The sequence below is a fragment of the Lagenorhynchus albirostris genome, chromosome X (assembly GCF_949774975.1).
Source record: "Lagenorhynchus albirostris chromosome X, mLagAlb1.1, whole genome shotgun sequence".
Taxonomy (NCBI): Eukaryota; Metazoa; Chordata; class Mammalia; order Artiodactyla; family Delphinidae; genus Lagenorhynchus; species Lagenorhynchus albirostris.
The window spans coordinates 113355840-113375615 of record NC_083116.1 but is presented as its reverse complement, the minus strand read 5'-3'; the positions used below and the strand labels follow the sequence as shown (position 1 = coordinate 113375615).

The 19776-nt window shown below is 40.2% G+C and overlaps 1 long non-coding RNA gene across 1 annotated transcript in view; it reads right to left on the bottom strand.

Annotated features, from left to right (window-relative positions):
• LOC132513559 (uncharacterized) overlaps nucleotides 1-2976 on the bottom strand; it is a 172581-nt gene extending 169605 nt beyond the window's left edge. The window contains exon 1 of the long non-coding RNA XR_009538502.1: nucleotides 2661-2976. This is a non-coding gene — a long non-coding RNA (uncharacterized LOC132513559). The remainder of the gene's footprint in view (nucleotides 1-2660) is intronic.
• Nucleotides 2977-19776: the final 16800 nt, after the last annotated feature.

The following is a 19776-nucleotide window of genomic DNA, read 5'->3' as shown; positions in this document are numbered from 1 at the left end:
ATATGAAAAAGAATATATGTATGTAAAACTGAATCACTTTGCTGTACAGCAGAAATTAACACAACACTATAAATCAACTATACTTCAATAAAATTTAAAAAACAAAACAAAATAAACAAAACCAAGTTCTAATGCCTCCATTTTTCTGCCCAATTCCAAATAATAGTCCCGGATATAAAACTGGAATAGGCTCGAAATATAAGAAATTGAGACAGAAAAACACTGTGGCTGTTTATTTTAAAGCTGAGACAACAAGTAATCCCTAAAATATTAGTCATTTGTTTTTATATTACCAAAGAACAAAAAGAAACAAAAAAAACCTGACTACTAACAGCGAGGACTGCTGTATTTCTTCTGATTGTTTTAAGTGGTCTAGTGTTTTACAACGTGATATGATTCTGCCCAGAAATAAAAGAGAGGGAAGGATCACAAAAAAGACTAAGTTGGCCAGAAAGAAATGCCCTGCCACTTTTCAACAGTAGAAGAGAGGTGAGGTAGATAATTCCAACTAGTGACTGGTCCCCAAGTCATTTTTATTTACCTTGGAAGTACAATGCAGGCTGTTTAGTTTTATATTTTCTTCTCAGTGGTACTTCTTTCAGGCAATATTACTATGGAGGACTTCTCAATTACATGGAGGAGGGAAACTTGAGGGTGACATTAGAGAGAACCAAACAGCTCACAAAGCAGGGAAATGATCAACAGGAATTACACATCTGCTATCATTACCCCCAGTGACAGATAATCCATGCAAAAATATTTAGAGGTCAACTTATTTATGCTATATGTTCCTGTATCATTCACTGAGTATCTCCCCCGACTCCTCCCCCTAAATGTGAAGAAATGTGGCTTTCTATGACTAAGGAAATTAATTCTAGGAAAGATTTTCATCATAATAATGGTTAGGGAGCAAGGACATAGAACAAATGATGGGTCACATGTTATTTCAGAAAAATCCAGTGCTTTAAATTATAGTGCTTGAAATTCAGGCACCTGGAGCTTAAACCGAAGAAATTTCCTTGGAGACAGTCCTTCCTTGACTACTTTCGAAATGAAATATGCCCATTTCACCCACCTTCTCAAATAATGGGGTGTCTCGGCTTATATTTAAATTAATTTTATTCCTCTTTAGTCCCTAGACAGCCTCACAACTCTTGTCATCACTCAGAAGGGCTCCATTTTCAAAATCTCTAAACGTGAAGTCACCTCTCACTAGAGAGTTCTCTTTCTCCACTGCTTTCACTTCTTCACAGACAGTTCTCTTCAAATATCTCCTCCCACTTCAACCAGATGGCCTGGCTATGAAATCTTACAACTTCTGAGCAAGTTCCCATGGCCAACGGGATAAAGTACAAACTCCTTAACAATATAGGCAGGGCTCTCCACTGATCTGGTCCCACAAACCTCTCTATTCTCACCTGCCTTCTATTGAGTTCTATTACTCACATCTAGTTTCTGCTGAATGCTATTTCTAATCATCCAAGAGGATAGCTCACCTTTTACAATAACATGCTAAAAAGCATTGTTTCCTTACTGCCTATCCAATGAAAACTGACCGCTCAGCCTTGGCATTCAAGGTCCTCCATATCAATTCCAGGATTGTACAACCCTACAATGGAAAGTTTAGTGAATATTAACTCTGAACTTGGGAATCAAGGGCAGGGATGAGATCACAGGTAGGGATTAAGTGACCCCAGCTGTGAGAAGGCAAAGGCAGACTGCAGGGTCGGGGAATCTGCTGGGACTGACACTGCAAATGTTTTCACACATATATCTAATGCATACTTTGTGACACAGACATTTTTACACTGAGCAAACCAAGGCTGAGAAAGTTAAAGTAACTCCCCCAGAATTACAAAGCTTATAAATGTCACAGGCACGGTTCAATGCCAGGCATCTTTCAATCCAGAACCCCCTTTATTTCCAATGCGCAAAGCTGCCTTCTAGCATTTATTTCCACATTGAATGTTTCTTCCATCACAATCATACTTACATTTCTAGGACCAGACAAAATTCCCAAAGACTTCCTTGAACTGCCCAACAATATACGGTCATTTATTCCTTGGAGAACTGTCTGCATAAGATGAAAGCGGTCTGTACCTTTGTTGTCCAGTAAGGTAGCCACTAGCCACAAGCGGCTACTAAGAACTTGAAATGTGGCTAGTGAGACTGAGGATCTAGATTTTAAATTTAAATGTAATTACATTAACTAGCCACATGTGGCTAGTGGATCGCTAGCTCTAGGTCTCTGCTATTCAAAAGTGGTCAGTCATCATTGGCATCACCTGATTAGCCTATCATTAACTATGTTGAATCTCAGGCCCCGCCTCAGATCTACTAAAGCAGAATTTCAAACAAGCTCTCCAGGTGATTCATCTGCACTTTAAAGTATGATAAACACTGCCCTGGAGCATTTGTTAACAATCACATGGCTTAAAAAAAAAAATCATACTTTGTATTTTATAATACAGGCTCCTGGAGGGAAGGAAACAGCTTTTTCAGATAGCTAAGTAACTATTTGTTGAATAGCAGGTACTTAAACAAGTCTATCTGGTGTTCCTTCTGGCCGCATGCCTTCCAGCTTGCTGGGGAACCGAAGGCACTTTTGGTCACCCTCTCTCCAATGTGGCTGAGCCCTGGGAGCCCTTCAAGTCACTTACCTGTGTGCACGCTTGGTTGTGGGTTCCTTCAGACCATCAGACGGCCTCCACGCTTGGGAAACGAGAGTCCTTTCGGCCACCATATGACCCTCGTAGTGCGGACCCATGTAATCTTTTGCCTACATGCCATCTGTCCTTTCACGGTCCTGGATGTCTTCTGGCCACCATCCTGCCTCAGCTACAGGGTCTCATGTGGAACTCTATCTGCATGCTCGCGAAGGAAACTTGAGGCTCTGCATGTATCAGGCTGACAGCCTGGAAAATCTTGGTTCTGTTTGGCCACTGTCCGTGCCTTGCACTGGTGCCCTGAGGGTTCTTCTGGGTGCCTTCCAGGGACTAGTTTACTGGAGAACCTGGGTTCCAGACTCCTTTGGGCCACTAGCCTTCTGGCTTGCAGGATAACTGAGTGAACTTTTGGCCCCCTTCACTCAATAGCACTGCTGCTTCAGGAACCCATCTATCACTAGCTTGCCTTCTCCTTTGATCCTGCGGACCACAAACACGCTCGCAAGTTAGGGAAGTGTGGCTCCTTTTGCTTACCATATTACCTCCCTGGTCCACCTGGAGAAAGCGTCCGGGCACCAGCGTGAACACGTGTGCTATGGTTCTGACTGTTCTTCTGGCCATCATGGGCTTTCCCTTTGCTGTGGAATGAAGAGCACTTCAGCCCACTGCCCATGCAGAGCGCTGTCGCACCAGGGTCCTATCTGGTCACTATCTCGTCCACCTCTCTGGGATTTTTTGGTCCAAATGCCTGCCTTCATGCCGGGGAACTCTTTTCGCTCATCGTAGTTTCCTCAAAGTGGTTCGCGAATGGTACCTTCCGGGCACTAGTGCTAAAGTTCCGGTGGTCCCTCTAGCTTTCGCTTTCCCCCTGGCTAAGGAAACGGAAAAAATTTTCATCCACTTTCCCGCCAGTACCTAGCCACACGGTAGGGCTCTTGGGATACTTTAGGCCACAAGCCTGTGGGTGTTCTGGGAGAAACTTGGCTCATTTTGTCCACCATAATACCCTGATGATGGTACATCTTGTAACTTTCCCGGCGTCAGCTACCCCTAGAGCTAGGGTTCCGGTATACTTCAGTCTGTCAGTCTTACATTTTGCTGGGGAACTTAGAGCACTTTCAGTCACCTTCCCTGTAGTGCAGTGATTCTCAGGAGGACCTATATAGTCGTTAGCCTACTCTCGCATTGAGGTTTTGGCGACTCTTTCGGCCACAATCTTGCCTGCGACCTGAGGAACTATGGCTGCTGTAGGCTACCGTAGTATCCTCTCACTGGTGCTTCTGAAGAACTATCCGGGTACCATCCTGTCCTCGTGTTTGCGTTCCAGGGCTTTCAAGCTCACCTTCCTTACCCCTGCTGGGGAAAGGGGTGAACTTTCAGCCCTCTTCCCTACACCACGCTGGTTCTCCGAGGGCTTCTGAGGTTACTAGCTTGTAACCCTGGGGTTTCTAAGATCTTTTGGGCTACAGGCCTGCCTGTTTACTGGGGAACTGTGACTCCCTCAGGTTACACCCTTTACTCGTGATGGTGCCCTGGGGCAACCGTCCGGGCACCAGTCTGCCCACGTTCTGTGGTTCCTACGTCTTTCAGGCCATCAGCTTTCCCCATTGCTGAGGAATCGATATCACTTTGAGCTTCTTTCCCAGCAGTGCGCTGATTTCCTGTGGGGGTGGAGGGAGAGGGGACATCTGGTCATCCGCCTACCTGCCACCCGGGGTTTTGGAGATCCCTATGCCCTCAAGCTTCTCTGCATGCTGGGAAAACGTGACTCCTATCAGCCAGTGCCCTGTCCTCATACTGGTGCCTCCGGAGAACCAGTGGTTGCAAGTGTGCTAGGATACCTTTAGCTCTTACACTTACCAGCCTTCTCCCTTGCTGGAGAAACGGATGAACATTTTGGCCACCTGCCCTGCAGTGCACTGGTGCTTGGGGAGTGGGGGTGGGGGGGTGTATCTACTTACTAGCCTTCCCTCCTGGGATTCCTTGGGCCACAGGCCTGCCTACGTGCAGGGGAACTGTGGTTTCTTTCGTCCTTATCCTCGCCTTGATCTCCCTGGAGAACCTTCTGACCACCAGCCTGTCTCTGTTATGTTTCCAGTTGTCCTTCCAGCCATCAGCCTTCCCCGTCACTGGTAAGCTGAGATCACGTTCAGCTGCCTTACCTGCAGCGCACAGCTGTCCTGAGTGCCCATCTGGTCACTAGCCTGCCTGCCCTCTGGGTTTTCTGGGTTACTTTTGGTCACAAGCCTGCCTATGTGATTTAAAAAAAAAAAAACAAAAAAACTGTAGTTCATTCTGCCTGTAGTTGTTATCTTCATGCTGGTGCCTTTGGGGGAAACTTTCCTGCATCAGCCTGTGGATCTGCTATGGGTCTGGCCTTCCCCTTTGCTGTGGAACCAGGAGCACTTTAGGTCACCTTCCCTGCATAGCGCTGATGCCCTTGGGGCCCATCTGGTCAGTAGCCTGCCTGCCTCCTGGGATTCCTGGGATCCTTAGGGACACAAGCCTCCCTACATGCTGGGAAACTGTGGCTCCTTTTGTTTACATCATTTCCTCCTGATAGTGCCCTGGAGGAACCCTCTAAACACCTACCTGCCCAGTGCTGTGGTTTTGGTGGTCCTCAGGCCACCTGTCTTCCTGCTTCCTGGGGAACCAAAGGTACTAGGGGTCACTTTCCTTTAGCTACAGTGGTGCCCTGGTGACTTTTTTGTTTTCTTACCTGTTCTGTGCCATGTGCTGTGGTTCCTATGTTCCTTCTGGCCATTAGGGTTCCCCCTTGCTGGGGAATGAAGAACACTTTCAGTCATCTTTCCTGATGCCCTGGGGGAAGGTAAAATGGTGCAGCCACGATTGAAAACAGTTTGGCAGCTCCTCAAAAAGTTAAGCATGAAGTTACTATATGACTCAGTAATTCTACTCCTAGGTATATACTCAGGAGAATTGAAAACATGTCCACACAAAAACTTGTACACAAATATTCAGAGCAACATTACTCACTACAGGCAAAAAATGCAAACGACCCAAATGAAAACTAATGAATGGATAAGCAAAACTAATGATTGAATATTATTCAGCCATCAAAAGGAATGAAATATCCATGCTACAGCATGGATAAACCTTGAAAACTTCATGCTAAGTGAAAGAAGCCAGGCACAAAAGGTCACGTATTGTATGATGCCTTTTATGCTGCAGCAGAATAGGCAAATCTATACAGGCAGAAAGTGAAACAGTGATTGCTAGGGGATGAGGCAAGGGAGCAATTTGGAGATACATAGTTTCTTTTAGAGGTGATGAAAAGATTCTGGAATTAGATACTGGTGGTGGTTACCAACACTGTAAATATCAAAACCCCCTACTCAGTCGTACAGTTTAAAAATGATTAAAATGGTGAATTTTACGCCACGAGGGTTTTTGTCTTAATTTTACAACATAACTAAATAAATAAATATTTATTCCAAAGGCCCGGCTCAGAAATCCATTGTTTTAAATAGCTTTCTATGTGATTTTAATGGAGATGTTCCGTGGACTAGTGTTTGATCATCAGAGTGAAAAACCATGGATCCTAGGATAATTGCTTCAAACTTATTTTTCTAAAACTAAAAGTTGCTACTTACCAAGGGCAAACGAATCACCTTTTCAAAGATGTGGGTGAAACATAATGATTTGCACAAGGTCATTATGGAATTTCTTTTTAAGAGGATTTTAGAGGATTGAACTCCACACGGTGTCAGGGATCCCTGTGGAACTTTGTACAGTACAATCTACTGGTGCTCTCCCATTGACCACTTGGTAAAGCAATATTAGCTGAGTGCCCTTTGTGTACAGAACTAAAATCAGTCCCACTGTAGTTTCTTGCCTGATGAGAAACTAATGGAATAGAGCAGGAGAAAGCCAAAGGAAAAAGAGCAGAGTTAACAAATACCTTTGCAAATCCTCTTCCACAACCCTGGGCTTGGCCTGTGAGCAACAACTCTTCCAAAAATGCTCATTCTGAGAGATTACTTCAAAGTCACAGCTGTAATCAGATAATGAGATCATGCCACTGGAGTTCCCATGGTTTATGTCAACAAAAGAGATGCTATCCGGGCAACTTCAATTGCCAAAGGGACTGCATGTGGATTCTAAAACAAAACAAACCCCGCCCCCCAAAATTCCTGAATTATCAGTATTAGAAAATGGACACACACTGGCTAAATCTAATATACTTGGTTTAAGTAAAGTTACAGCACAAAAATCATAATATTTCCCCATTTTATTTCATTTTATAGGACAAAAAAATAAATCGTTCTCCAATTGCTTCATCTGCTGCCGTACTGTGTTTCAAGCCCCATTTTGTCGATCTTTAGTAGTCACCTTTTATGGCCCCATTTTTCTCTTAATTTATTCAGGCAGTTATAAAATGTTTAATGTGTCCTCGGCTCTGGGTATATGAAGACAAAAACAAAACAAACCAAAAACTACAATTCCTGTTTCCAATAAACTGTTACCGAGAATAGGAAAGCATGGAAGGCGACAGTGAATTAAGAGATGGGCTTGTGGGCTTGCCTGGTGGTGCAGTGGTTAAGAATCCGCCTGCCAATGCAGGGAACAAGGGTTCGAGCCCTGGTCCGGGAAGAGTCCACATGCCGCAGAGCAAGTAAGCCTGTGCGCCACAACTACTAAGCCTGCGCTCTAGAGCCCACGAACCACAACTACCGAAGCCCGCACACTGAGAGCTTGTGCTCCGCAGCAAGAGAAGCCACCGCAATGAGAAGCCCATGCACTGCAACGAAGAGTAGCCCCTGCTCGTCACAACTAGAGAAAGCCCGCGTGCAGCAACGAAGACACAACGCACCAAAAATAAATAAATATTTTTTTTAAAAAAAGAGATGGGATTGTTTAGTTTTTCACTTTTAGGGAAATTTCTCAGTAATGTTGTTTTTTATGAACCTTAGCTTTGAGGTAGTACTTTTAACATGTGTATTCTAAAGTTTAAAACAATTTCTTACCACTGCTTCCCAGCCCACCCAGATTGTATGGACAGTTCGATGTTGGGATTGCAGAGGGGAGTCTGTTACTGTCCTAAAAATGGACTTAATGCTTTTTTGTTTGGGCTTTAGAAACAGCAAGAAGATGGGCAGATTTTCAAAGATTTTTACCTGTTTCCCATTTTTTAAGCTAAACCTTTTATTTCCCAGCCGTAGTTATGTTAATCACCAAAATTTTAAGGATTCCCACTTCTTAGGCCTATGGTAAGAAAAATGCTACAAAAAACTCTCTTGTCTTTTGTTGTTTAGTAAAGCCACCACACATTGTTTTCTTTTGGATTTCCCCCCACTGAAGACTAGTTGTACAGTAGCAGGAGGTTCTGTGCTTCTTTGCCAAGAATACCTAAACCCAATAGTGCACATTAACTAACACCTTAAAGAAGATACTAACACAGGGACTGTAACAATATAATACAAGAATAACCCACTACAGTAAAGCAGGGCTTATCTCACGAATGCAGGAATGATAAAATATAAGGACATGCATTACTATAATTATGTTGATAATACAATAGCTGCAAGAAGGGATGTGCTAAAATTGAACATTTAAACGTATTTAAAAAAATGGAATGGAAGCCTTTTCCATTAATATATATAATTAATAGTCCTTATCCTGAACCTGTCATCATTACAGTCAATAGCAGATGTCTTAGACAAAGTCCCTGTAAACTCAGGAACAGTAATAACAAGTATCTATGTTCACTGTTTTTATATAGTAGCATTTTAGAAATTTTTATTAATGCAGTAAGTCATGTCAAAGAAATAGTAGTAAAAGAAAATAATACATAAAATTATTATTTTAAGGTGACTTGATTATATTCCTAGAAATCCAAGGCACTCAGCTAAAAATAACAATCTCTAGTATTAATGAAAGCTTAATCAAGGTAACAGTATCTGATAAATACTCAGAAGTCAGTAGTACTCTGTACCTTTATAAAAAGAGAACTAAAACATCATTTTAAGAAGGCCCATTCAACAGAAATATAATGCCCCTCAAAGCAGAAGAAATAAACGTTTATAAGATGTATAGAAGTTGACTAAATAAAACTGCAAAATTTTATTTGTACATTGAAAAGAGGACCTGAATAAATGGCAAATCGTGACATATTATCAGATGGAAATACTGAATATTTTCTCATTGTTCTCTCCAAGTTATGTTTTCGATGACCTGGAATTCAATTTTTAATCTTAAATGATTTTTTTCTGCGAGTTGACAATTTTATTCTACAGTTCCACTGTGAGAACAAATAGCTAACGTTTGTAAATACACATTTGTAAATAGGAATCCTCACAAAGGGATGAAGAGCTCCAGAAATGCTAACTGCATGGGTAAATATAGAACATTTTTAAATTTAAATCATAAATTTCTATGTAAATCTTTTCAAAAGATAATTAACTGTTTTTCATAGAATTGCCATGTAATCCAGCAACTCTACTTCTAGACCCAAAGGTATTGAAAGCAGGACATTTATGCAACAATGTTCATAGCAGCATTATTCACAATAGCCCAAAGGTAGAAACGACCCAAATACCCATTGTTAGGTGAATGGGTAAACAACATATGGTATATGCATACAATGGAATATTATTCAGCCTTACAAAGGAAGAAAATTCTGGTACATGCTACAATGTGGATGAACCTTGAAAAGTGTATGGTAAGGTCAATGATGAAATAAGCCAGACACAAAAAGGACAAATGTTGTATGATCCCACTTATATGAGGAATCTAGAGTAGTCAAATTTACAGACACAGAAAATAGAGTAGTGGTGACCAGGGCCTGAGGAGTGGGGCGAATGGGAAGTTATTGTTTAATGGGTACTGAGTTTCAGTTTGGGATGATAAAAAAAAAGTTCTGGACCTTAATAGTGGTGATTATTGCACAACAATATGAATGTACTTAATGCCACTGAACTGTACATTTAAAAATGGTTAAGACAGTAAATTTGATGGTATACATATTTTCTACAATAAAAGAGTACTGTTTTTAAAATAACAATGTATTATGGAAACACACACACAGAACTGGAGGGGAGAAATGTAAGTATACTACGGTAAGGTTTTTTATTCTACGTGTGAGGTTTTGCACAGTTACACGTGAGTGGTATACAGTTGAAAGTAAACAGATAAGTTAAAGCTCTATACTATAAACCCTAAAGTAATCACTCAAATAAGAGAACAGAGTTATAAGCTAATAATCTAACAAAGGAAAAAAACCCAGAATACAAATATTCAATTAATCCAAAAGACAAGAGAAAATGAGGAAAAAGACAACAAAGAATAGTTTGGAAAATAGAAAACAAGCAGCAAGATAAAAGGCTTCAACCTAACTATATCAATAATTATATAAAAGTTCTGATTGTTCCAATTAAAAGTTAGAGACTGTTACAGTGGATAAAAATCCAAAAGTCCAAAAGATACATACTGTAAATATAAAGACAGAAGTAAGTTAACAGTTAAAGAATGGAAATGTATACCACGTTAACACTACTCAAAACTTGAGTGGCTATATTAATATCAAAGATTTCAGAGGAAATAATATTACCAAGGAAAAAGATGATTATTTCATAATGAGAACAGGGTTAATTCATCAAGAGACCATTATTATTCTAAACTTTTGCACACAGATGGCAAATAAGCACATGAAAGGGCGCTCAACATTATTAATTATTAGGGAAATGCAAATTAAAGCTGCAATGAGATACCATTATGCACCCACTAAGAATGGCTAAAATTAAAAAGACTGATCATACCACATGTCAGTGAGTGTGCAGAAGAACTGGAACTTTCATACAGTGCTGGTGGGAATATAATATGAGACAACTGCTTTGGAAAACAGTTTGACAGTTTCTTAAAAAGTTAGACACACACTGACAGTATGATTCAGTGTCCCACTCATATATTTACCTGAAAAAAATGAAAGCATAATCCACACGAAGGCTTGCACACAAATGATCATAACAGTTTTGTTTGTAACAGCCCAAAACATGAAGTGAACCAAATGCCAATGAATAGAAGAATGGATAAACAATCTAGGGTATATCCATCTAATGGAATGCTACTGAGCAATAAAATGAATGAACTGTTGGGCTTCCCTGGTGGCGCAGTGGTTGAGAGTCCGTCTGCTGATTCAGGGGACGCGGGTTCGTGCCCCGGTCCGGGAAGATCCCACGTGCCGCGGAGCGGCTGGGCCCGTGAGCCATGGCCGCTAAGCCTGCAGGTCCGGAGCCTGTGCTCCGCAACGGGAGGGGCCACAACAGTGAGAGGCCCGCGTACCGCAAAAAAAAAAAAAATGAATGAACTGTTGATACACACTACGCCATGGATGAATCTCAAAATACATACGCTGAGTGAAATAAGCCAGAATGAAAGGGTACATTCTGTATGATGCCATTTATACAGAATTCTTAAAACTGAGATCAATCTATAGTGGCTAGTGGTTACCTGGGGTTGGTAGGAAGGGGCTATGAAAGGCAGGAGGGGAAAGAGGGAATAATATTTGCAGCAAATATGTCCTATATATGAGTGTGATATAACATTTTACGGAAAAGCCTGAACGAAGTTTTTGGCCAACCCAACACATCACACTAAATCTGAATGAAAAGTTATGTATAAATAAACTTCTAATATAAATAAAGGAACAATAGCTAACAAACGTAAAATGGAAAGAAATTGAATTCTATTGATTATTTATCAAAAACTGTAGAGGATGCTTTCTAAGTATAGGAGAAACAGAAATAGTCACAAAGTAAAGGATGGACAAATAATTCTGCATATTCTATACAAAAGAAAAAAGCCATCTGGGAAAAATATTTGCAGCAAAAATACCTGAGGGTGAACATCTCTAATCTATAAAGGGTGCAAACAAATGGATCAATCCTAAGATCAGCAAATAAACAGGAAAAACATGTGAACAGATAATTCACAAAAGATAAAATTGAACAAAAAAAGTTCAATAAAAAAGAGGTAACATTTTCACTCAATTAGTAAAGCCTTACAAATGAATGCTGCTAAGTATGTGTTAAATCTGATATCCTTCTATATTACTACTGCTCTGAATATTAGCCTACATTTTATAGAATGTAACAGCTTTAATTTTTAAGAACTGTAAAACTACTCAGATCCTTTGATGTAGTAATTTTCCTTCTGGGACTTTAGCCTAAGGAAATAATCCAAACTCTGGAACAGTCTTATGCATTAATATATTTTTCAAATAACAATGAAAATTAAAAACAGTCCAAATAGCTAAAATAGGAGACTTGCTAATTAAATTAGGGTATAACTGCTCAATGGAATATTTTATAGGCATGAAACAAAACATAGACACTATATAGCAATATGGAGAAGACATATAATGCTAGGTTTAAAAGCATGATATTAAATTTTATGCACACTATGATTAAAATAATATAAATATTCAAATACAACAAATGTGAATGATAAATATGAAACAGCAGTAGATTAGTGGGTGGTTTATTTTCCTTTTTTTTTTTTTTTTTGCGTTACATGGGCCTCTCACTGCTGTGGCCTCTCCCATTGCGGAGCACAGGCTCCAGACGTGCAGGCCCAGTGGCCATGGCTCATGGGCCCGGCCGTTCTGCGGCATGTGGGATCTTCCCGGACCGGGGCACGAACCCGTGTCCCCTGCATCGGCAGGCGAACTCTCAACCACTGCGCCACCAGGGAAGCCCTATTTTCCTATTTTTTAACTTTAATGTTCTCATATTACTTTTATATTAAAAAATTTAAAACAGTTCATGATAAACTGCTTTACAGTAAGTGGGATATAAATGCCAACATTCTTTGAAAAATGTTTATGGCTGAGTAGCCATATAAACATTAGAGCTTTTGGTGTACAAGCTGAACATTTGGGGCTTAATTTTCTGGCACTCACTTTCTTCCTGAGTACACTTATTTCTAAAGGCCCTCTAAATCTCAGATTTTATGTTTCTCAGTGCTCCATCAATATTAATTAAGTTAAGCTTGGTTTCCACTGATTTTCTTTGTCTATTTGTGGACCACAAAATGCTAAACCAATCAGTTTATACAAACTGATCAATTCAATGAAAAAGTCAAGGTGCTAATTATGCATTATATTGTCTCAAAGAAAGCTAAATGGATTTTGGTTCTTTAAGGCATTCTTTCACACTTTGGTTAAACCTTGAGGTGATGTATAGGCACCAATGAGAATCCGGCTATCCCTAAAAGGGTAAAAAAGAACCTTTTAGAGCTCTCTGGGCCACTCTGTATTGCAAACCACACTAATTTCTGATCTTATTATAACTCTGGATGGCTCAAATGGAAAGAATGATTAGATCTCTGCTAAGTGTACTTCTTATTAACCCTAAGAGTAGCTTCTTTGACCATTCTTTCCAAAATAGCCAACCCCCTGCTCTAATGCCACATCCCATAATCTTATTTTTGTATAGCACTTATTGCTATCTGAAATTATTTTATCAACTTGTTCACTTTTAATCATCTTTAATCACATGATCTTATCTGTCTTACTGACTGCAGTATCCACTGGATCTAGAATACTGTATAGTAAACAGAAGGTGTTCAATTAAAAACTGCTAAATGAATGAGTGAATGAATTTGACACCAGTAATGCTAAGGAATTAGCCATAACAGGACTGAAACCTATCATCCAGGACAAGATGAAGGTTAGGGAAGGCACCCAAATCCAGAGTTTGGACCAAAGACTATAGCCCAATGGGATGAAACAATCTCAATCCTCATTGTGGAAAATGGTTGGCACCAGGGTATTCAACAAGATGGTCTTATACCCTGAGAAAACCATAATTCAAAAAGAATCATGTACCAAAATGTTCATTGCAGCTCTATTTACAATAGTCTGGAGATGGAAACAACCTAAGTGTCCATCATCGGATGAATGGATAAAGAAGATGTGGCACATATATACAATGGAATATTACTCAGCCATAAAAAGAAATGAAATTGAGCTATTTGTAATGAGGTGGACAGACCTAGAATCTGTCATACAGAGTGAAGTAAGTCAGAAAGAGAAAGACAAATACCGTATGTTAACACATATATATGGAATTTAAGAAAAAAAAATTTCATGAAGAACCTAGTGGTAAGACAGGAAGAAAGACACAGACCTACTAGAGAATGGACTTGAGGATATGGGGAGGGGGAAGGGTAAGCTGTGACAAAGTGAGAGAGTGGCATGGACATATATACACTACCAAACATAAAATAGCTGGTGGGAAGCAGCCGCATAGCACAGAGAGATCAGCTAGGTGGTTTGTGACCACCTAGAGGGGTGGGATAGGGAGGGTGGGAGGGAGGGAGATGCAAGAGGGAAGAGATATGGGAACACATAACTGATTCACTTTGTTATAAACCAGAAACTAACACACCATTGTAAAGCAATCATACTCCAATAAAGATGTAAAAAAAAAAAAAGATGATCTTGCACATAATGGGAAATCTATACTAATCTGTGATTAAGGAGTAGAGTAAAGAGGTAAGGCAGTTTCATCATCACAATTCTTAGGCTCATTTTGGAAACTCTCAGAAATCACCAAATCTCAGAGGTAGGTGAGGGTTGGCAGCTATTCTACAACTTGGTAATAAAAGAAAGTCCTGGGACTTCCCTGGTGGCACAGTGGTTAAGAATCCGCCTGCCAATGCAGGGGACACGGGTTCGAGCCCTGGTCTGGGAAGATCCCACATGCCGCGGAGCAACGAAGCCCGTGCGCCACAACTACTGAGCCTGCGCTCTAGACCCCGTGAGCCACAACCACTGAGCCCACGTACCACAACTACTGAAGCCCACACACCTAGAGCCCGTGCTCCGCAACAAGAGAAGCCCGCACACCGCAACTAGCGAAAGCCCGCGTGCAGCAATGAAGACCCAATGCAGCCAAAAAAAAAAAGTCTCAGACCAAATCCTGCTACACACATAGACATTTATTAACAAGCAGGCAAGAAGAGCCATATAATCCCAAACTAAAGAATCTTCGATTCTGTCCTTTCTGGTGGTCCATAAGTAACATGCATAAAATATTCACCCGAGACAAATACAGTATTATTGTAGTGGTGGGGGTAACCACCCACTATAAAAAGATGATCGGGAATATTCCAGAACAACAACTGGGTTCTGGGTTTAGGGTTAAACATGTGCCAAAACTAATGATAAATGTTAAGGACTTGCTAGATTCTTATACCTTGCTTACTCAAAGATGGGTGTTAAAGTACTTTAGCCACCATCTTGAATACCACCAACTGTACTTATGACCACCCATTTCTAACATTTCTTAGCCAAGTTCGCAAACTATAAATTTCACTAATGAAAATCCATTTCTACCATTGATTATGCTAATTAGCAAAACTTCTAGTATTGATGGAAGATAAATGTAGTGAAGATACTTGTAGTAGTAGCCATCCCTGGAATGGCTTTTCTTAGTCATCGTTACCTCACCATTCCTGGGATGTGGATTCTTGATTAGGATCACTAATTGCTCCTAAGGGTAGATTAAAAGTGACACATTTGTATCAAGCAGTCTACACTGAAGTATTTTAAAGAAAATTACAGATGTTGTAAATGGTATCTCTGTTCATAACCAAGAGGGCCTTAGCTAGGGAAGCTAGAGGTATAATGAGGAGGTATACTGGAAGAAATATTGAAAGATATGAAGCCACAAGGACAAAGTAGGGATTTAAGACAGGCAACAATCTCATGTCAGGGCAGAAAGCTGCTCAGGCAACTGAGTAATCCACAGAGATGGTACTAATATAAGTGGGTCCTACCTAGAAGAGGGAAAAAAGGCAGAGATGAGACATTTAATCAGGAGCAACATGGATAAGCAGAACTTCTCTCCTGGGGCACAAAGTCTTTAATCTTGGCACTGGTGAGCCTGAAGAGTCCTGAAAGTCAGCAATTATGTGAAATCATGTTTTAATAAGTCCCACAGCTTTATGAGGGAAACGAAGAGAAATGATAAGTGTCGCAGTTCCTTGAGCTTATATGTACATAGGAATATACTCTTATCTGGAGTCCAGGTTACAAATCACATTTCATTGTAACTTTTTTTTATTTGTAATCCACTATATTTATGAATTTTAAAACATCCTGAGATGTGTCCACAGGATGCCAAGGATTTCATAGCATATAAAATGTTAAGAATCTGTGTGTATATGTTGGAAGACCTCCATGAGGACTCAGAAGTTGAGTGAAGATAAACCTAGGAGTAGGTTAGGGGTGGTTATCAGAAGATCCATGAACCTGCAACAGGTGGAGACTAAGTGGATGCTGGCGTACAAGGCAGGAGCCAGTCCCACCATTTATATCCAAATGAAATCAAGGAACATTTAATCATAAGGGGAAAAGCTGCCACAAGAGGCTAATATGAAAGAGGTTGGACTGAATGAATATGAACCTCATCTAACAAAGCAGCTCATCTTCTGCTTTTAGTGTCCACATCCCAAAACTGTCTTTCAAGCCAACCTCTAGACACAAATTCCAGGGCAAGTAGTTTATTTAGGGTGTGATCTCAGGAGACACAGTAGAGGAGGGGGGAAGTGAAACAAAGAATGGCATCCAGGCAATAAAATGTTGTGTCATTATTACTGTGGGCAACTGGAACTTAATCTCACTGGGGCACCCTGGGACCCAGAGTATAACAACACCTCAGAGATAATGCCACCTGAGGGACAAGGGCACTGAGATGTTTATGCACCAACTTCAGTCAGTCACTGGTCAACGGCTGTTCTTACAGGGAGGCATTTATGTCTTGGCATTTCTGGCCTCGTGTTTATATGGTAGAGTAGAAGTGCTGAGGAGGTGAAGTCCAGAGAAAGCCCAAGGGCAAAGGCAGGCAGATGCTAGCAGTTGGCAGGGCACTGAAATGTGAAGGGCTGAGGGAATATGGGTGTGGTGGTGGGGAGGAGATCTACCATACTTGGTAAGTAACAGTTGCAATGAACTTTATATAATGGAATGTCAGAAGTCAGATGAAGGGGAAATTCAGATCTTTGTGCACCCTCCCTCCATGTTTCAGCTTTCTTAACCACTGCTGTGGCCTTCCTCCTCTGTGGTGAAGAGAAAGAAGAGGTAGAGAGTCCACAATTTTTTCTCCAAAATGATTTTTATACTTCCTGGAGTCTGAGCAGCAGATCCTTGGCTGTAACCAGAAGTAAACATTGAGGCTGTACCCAAAGACTGCAGTGCTATTTGTCTTCATTACCAGTGGGGGTAGAGTGTGAGTGGAATGAACTGAAGGTTGAACATATAAGGCACTTAGAGGGCCGCTTCTTACCAGGCAGAGGAGGGAGAGTCTTCTGTTCAGCTCAAAGCTCACACTGTTCTCCATCCTCTTGGATGACTCAGGAGAATGGATCTTTTCAAAGGCGTTAAAGGGACCTGCGGAAAGAAAAATGGTTTTAAAAGCATGATGAAATTTAAAGAAAAACAAAATAAAACTCCTGGCATCTGTGCCCTGAAACATCATCCAACTCCTATGATAAGTGCGTCAAGCACAGCCTTTCACTTGGGAGTGCTTGTGGTCCTGGCATTCTTCCCTCCTTGAAACTAGAGAGAACCATCCCTATGCCCAGGTCACTGAATGATAAAGTTTATGTTGCTACTACTGACACTGATTTTGCCCTGACCACAAAATGTGAGAAAGAGCTGGATTTCTGTGAGAAGCCACCAAGACTTGAATTTTAGAAGGTGGATTTTTTTTTGAACGATACATTATTATTATCACCCAAACCGCTCTTTTCTGGACAAGTGTATGAAGCCTAGAAAACATCTTAAAGCTGTAATCATAGGGGGCTAGTCTGTGCTAAATGGAATATCATAAGCTTCTTGCTGTAGCTGGGCCTCCAAAGTTTCAATCAGGTCAGAAGAGAAGGAATTAACCCTTTATAATCTGAAAAATGGGGTTTTGAAGATGATTTTTGCCCTTTAAAAAGAATTTTTTTTTGTCTTCAAGACTATCCAGAAAAGTCTTTAGAACATATATGGGCTCAGAAGCAAGGTTTCTTGTGACTGTATGTGTCTAAGTATTTCTATTGACCCTTTCCGGTCAAGGATCACTAAAGAGAAGAACATCTTAACCAGAAATGGCAGTGATGATTCACAAATACAAATGGAGGGTTTTTTTCTCACTAAGTAATTGAAAATAGTTTTTTATAGCCATCACTGAAACGCTTCTCTCAGTTCTAGAGGTCAGAGTTTACCTGCTATTATTCCCTAGGAAAGTACCTCGTATTTTTAGTAGGCTCTTTGGTTTGAAATGATAATAAGACAACCTGTCATTTTAAAGAATAAAAGTCACTGATGATTTATTGGGGATTAGGTAGGCTTCATTTATCTGGGTGGTGATGCTGAAATGGGGAAAGAATATGAGATATATTTCATCCCAAATGGCCTCTGATAATGTTCAACAGAGTGTCCATCTGTCTTTCTGGTGGTCCAACTACGGATTTCACAATGTTTTTATTTTTAAGTTTTTGTTGTGGCTTTGATTTGGCTCAGCTTCTAAGTACACGCACACATGGATTTGACTCCACTGAGGTGGCTCAACCTGGCCTTGAAGAAGTCACTTGGTAACAGAAAAAGTTTGCTTAGCTGTAAAATGATGGCTTCTCTGAGGTCCTTTCCTCAATTACAGCCAGTGTTCTGTTTATACTATTTACCTTTGCACCTATCTCCTGGTGAATAAGCTAGTCAGAGTGGAGAGGGAGGCTCTGAAAAGGTGGAAGAAGGGAAAATAGAAGTGAGGAATATTTTACTGCTTTCTTCTGGAAAGAGTTATTTTTATTTTTCGCTCAATTCTGAGTTACAGTATATAAAAAAAAGAAGTGGCTAATCTACTTCATTATTTCTTTTACACCTAAGAAGGCTATATGAACATGTTTCTCAGGCTCATAAAGGAAAAAGAAGAAAAAGTGTATCTACTGCTATCTCATTTTCCTCAACAGCTGAAACATTTTCTCTAGGATTCCAGACCAGAATACAAATGTGAAGTTGAGAGGAAGATGTATTTGGAATGGGATATCAGCAACTTTACTACAGGACTAGACCTGCAGGGACATGCATCTCCTTTCCCTTATTTCCTCAAAAAGTAGAGTGTTGGACGTTGAAGACAGATTTCCAGTATACTCTATCAGTGTGGTAATGATTAAGCTGACTGGGCCAATATATATTTCTTCTAATAGACTAGGAAGGTACTTTTGGTTTCAGGACAACTAGTTAAATGGTTTTCTTTTTTATTACCTCTATACAAGAAGGGTCTATGCAACAACTCTTAAGTTAGTTGCACATAAGCACACATAGCCCTTTAACATGGATTTCTTACTTATAAGTAAAATTTGGGTAGGTATAAGCCTACAGATTGTTTTGAAAAAGTTATAATTGCAATTTGGCACAGTTGAGAGTTGCTCACTACTTGAACAACAGAAAGACTATCAGTCATCTTTTTATCATATTTTCAGAACTCACAGAGAAATGTAATTTTAAATATTGGGCCCTTAATGAAGACCCAGTTTTTCAGTAGTAAAACAACACAGTTGAAAATAGTACCCCATTAAGGTTTTAAACTGTCAGTCTTGATCCTTTTTAATTTGAATTGTTCTTCTTTCAGTTTATAATATGCAAACAATGTTATCATTAATATTCACTCAATCTGAGGCCTTCAGTGTAGCCAGATGCTAGCAGAGCAGCATCTCTGTGGAACCAAATACTCTCTGCATTAAGAAAACTGTCCATAATGAGTCTAGCTAAATTGCAGATAAAATGTAACCCCATCTCACATGGACTTAGCATTTACAGGAAAATTCATTAAATTAGCTCCAGAAAGAAAAGCAAAAGGGCACATTTATCTACATTGATGGAAATCATAGATATTTTTTTTAATGGAGACTCTAAGAGCCAGGGATGGATGGGATCCCAGTTTCTAAATGTCTATACATTGGAGACAGGATTGATTAGTCTTATTAGTCTGTGCTTTGTGTACTTAAAACATCCCAAGTTTCTTGTGCTAAAAGATTTATACATCATTTTATATTTATAACTCATTTCTATTCATTACTCTTCAGGACAGATGCAAGCAGG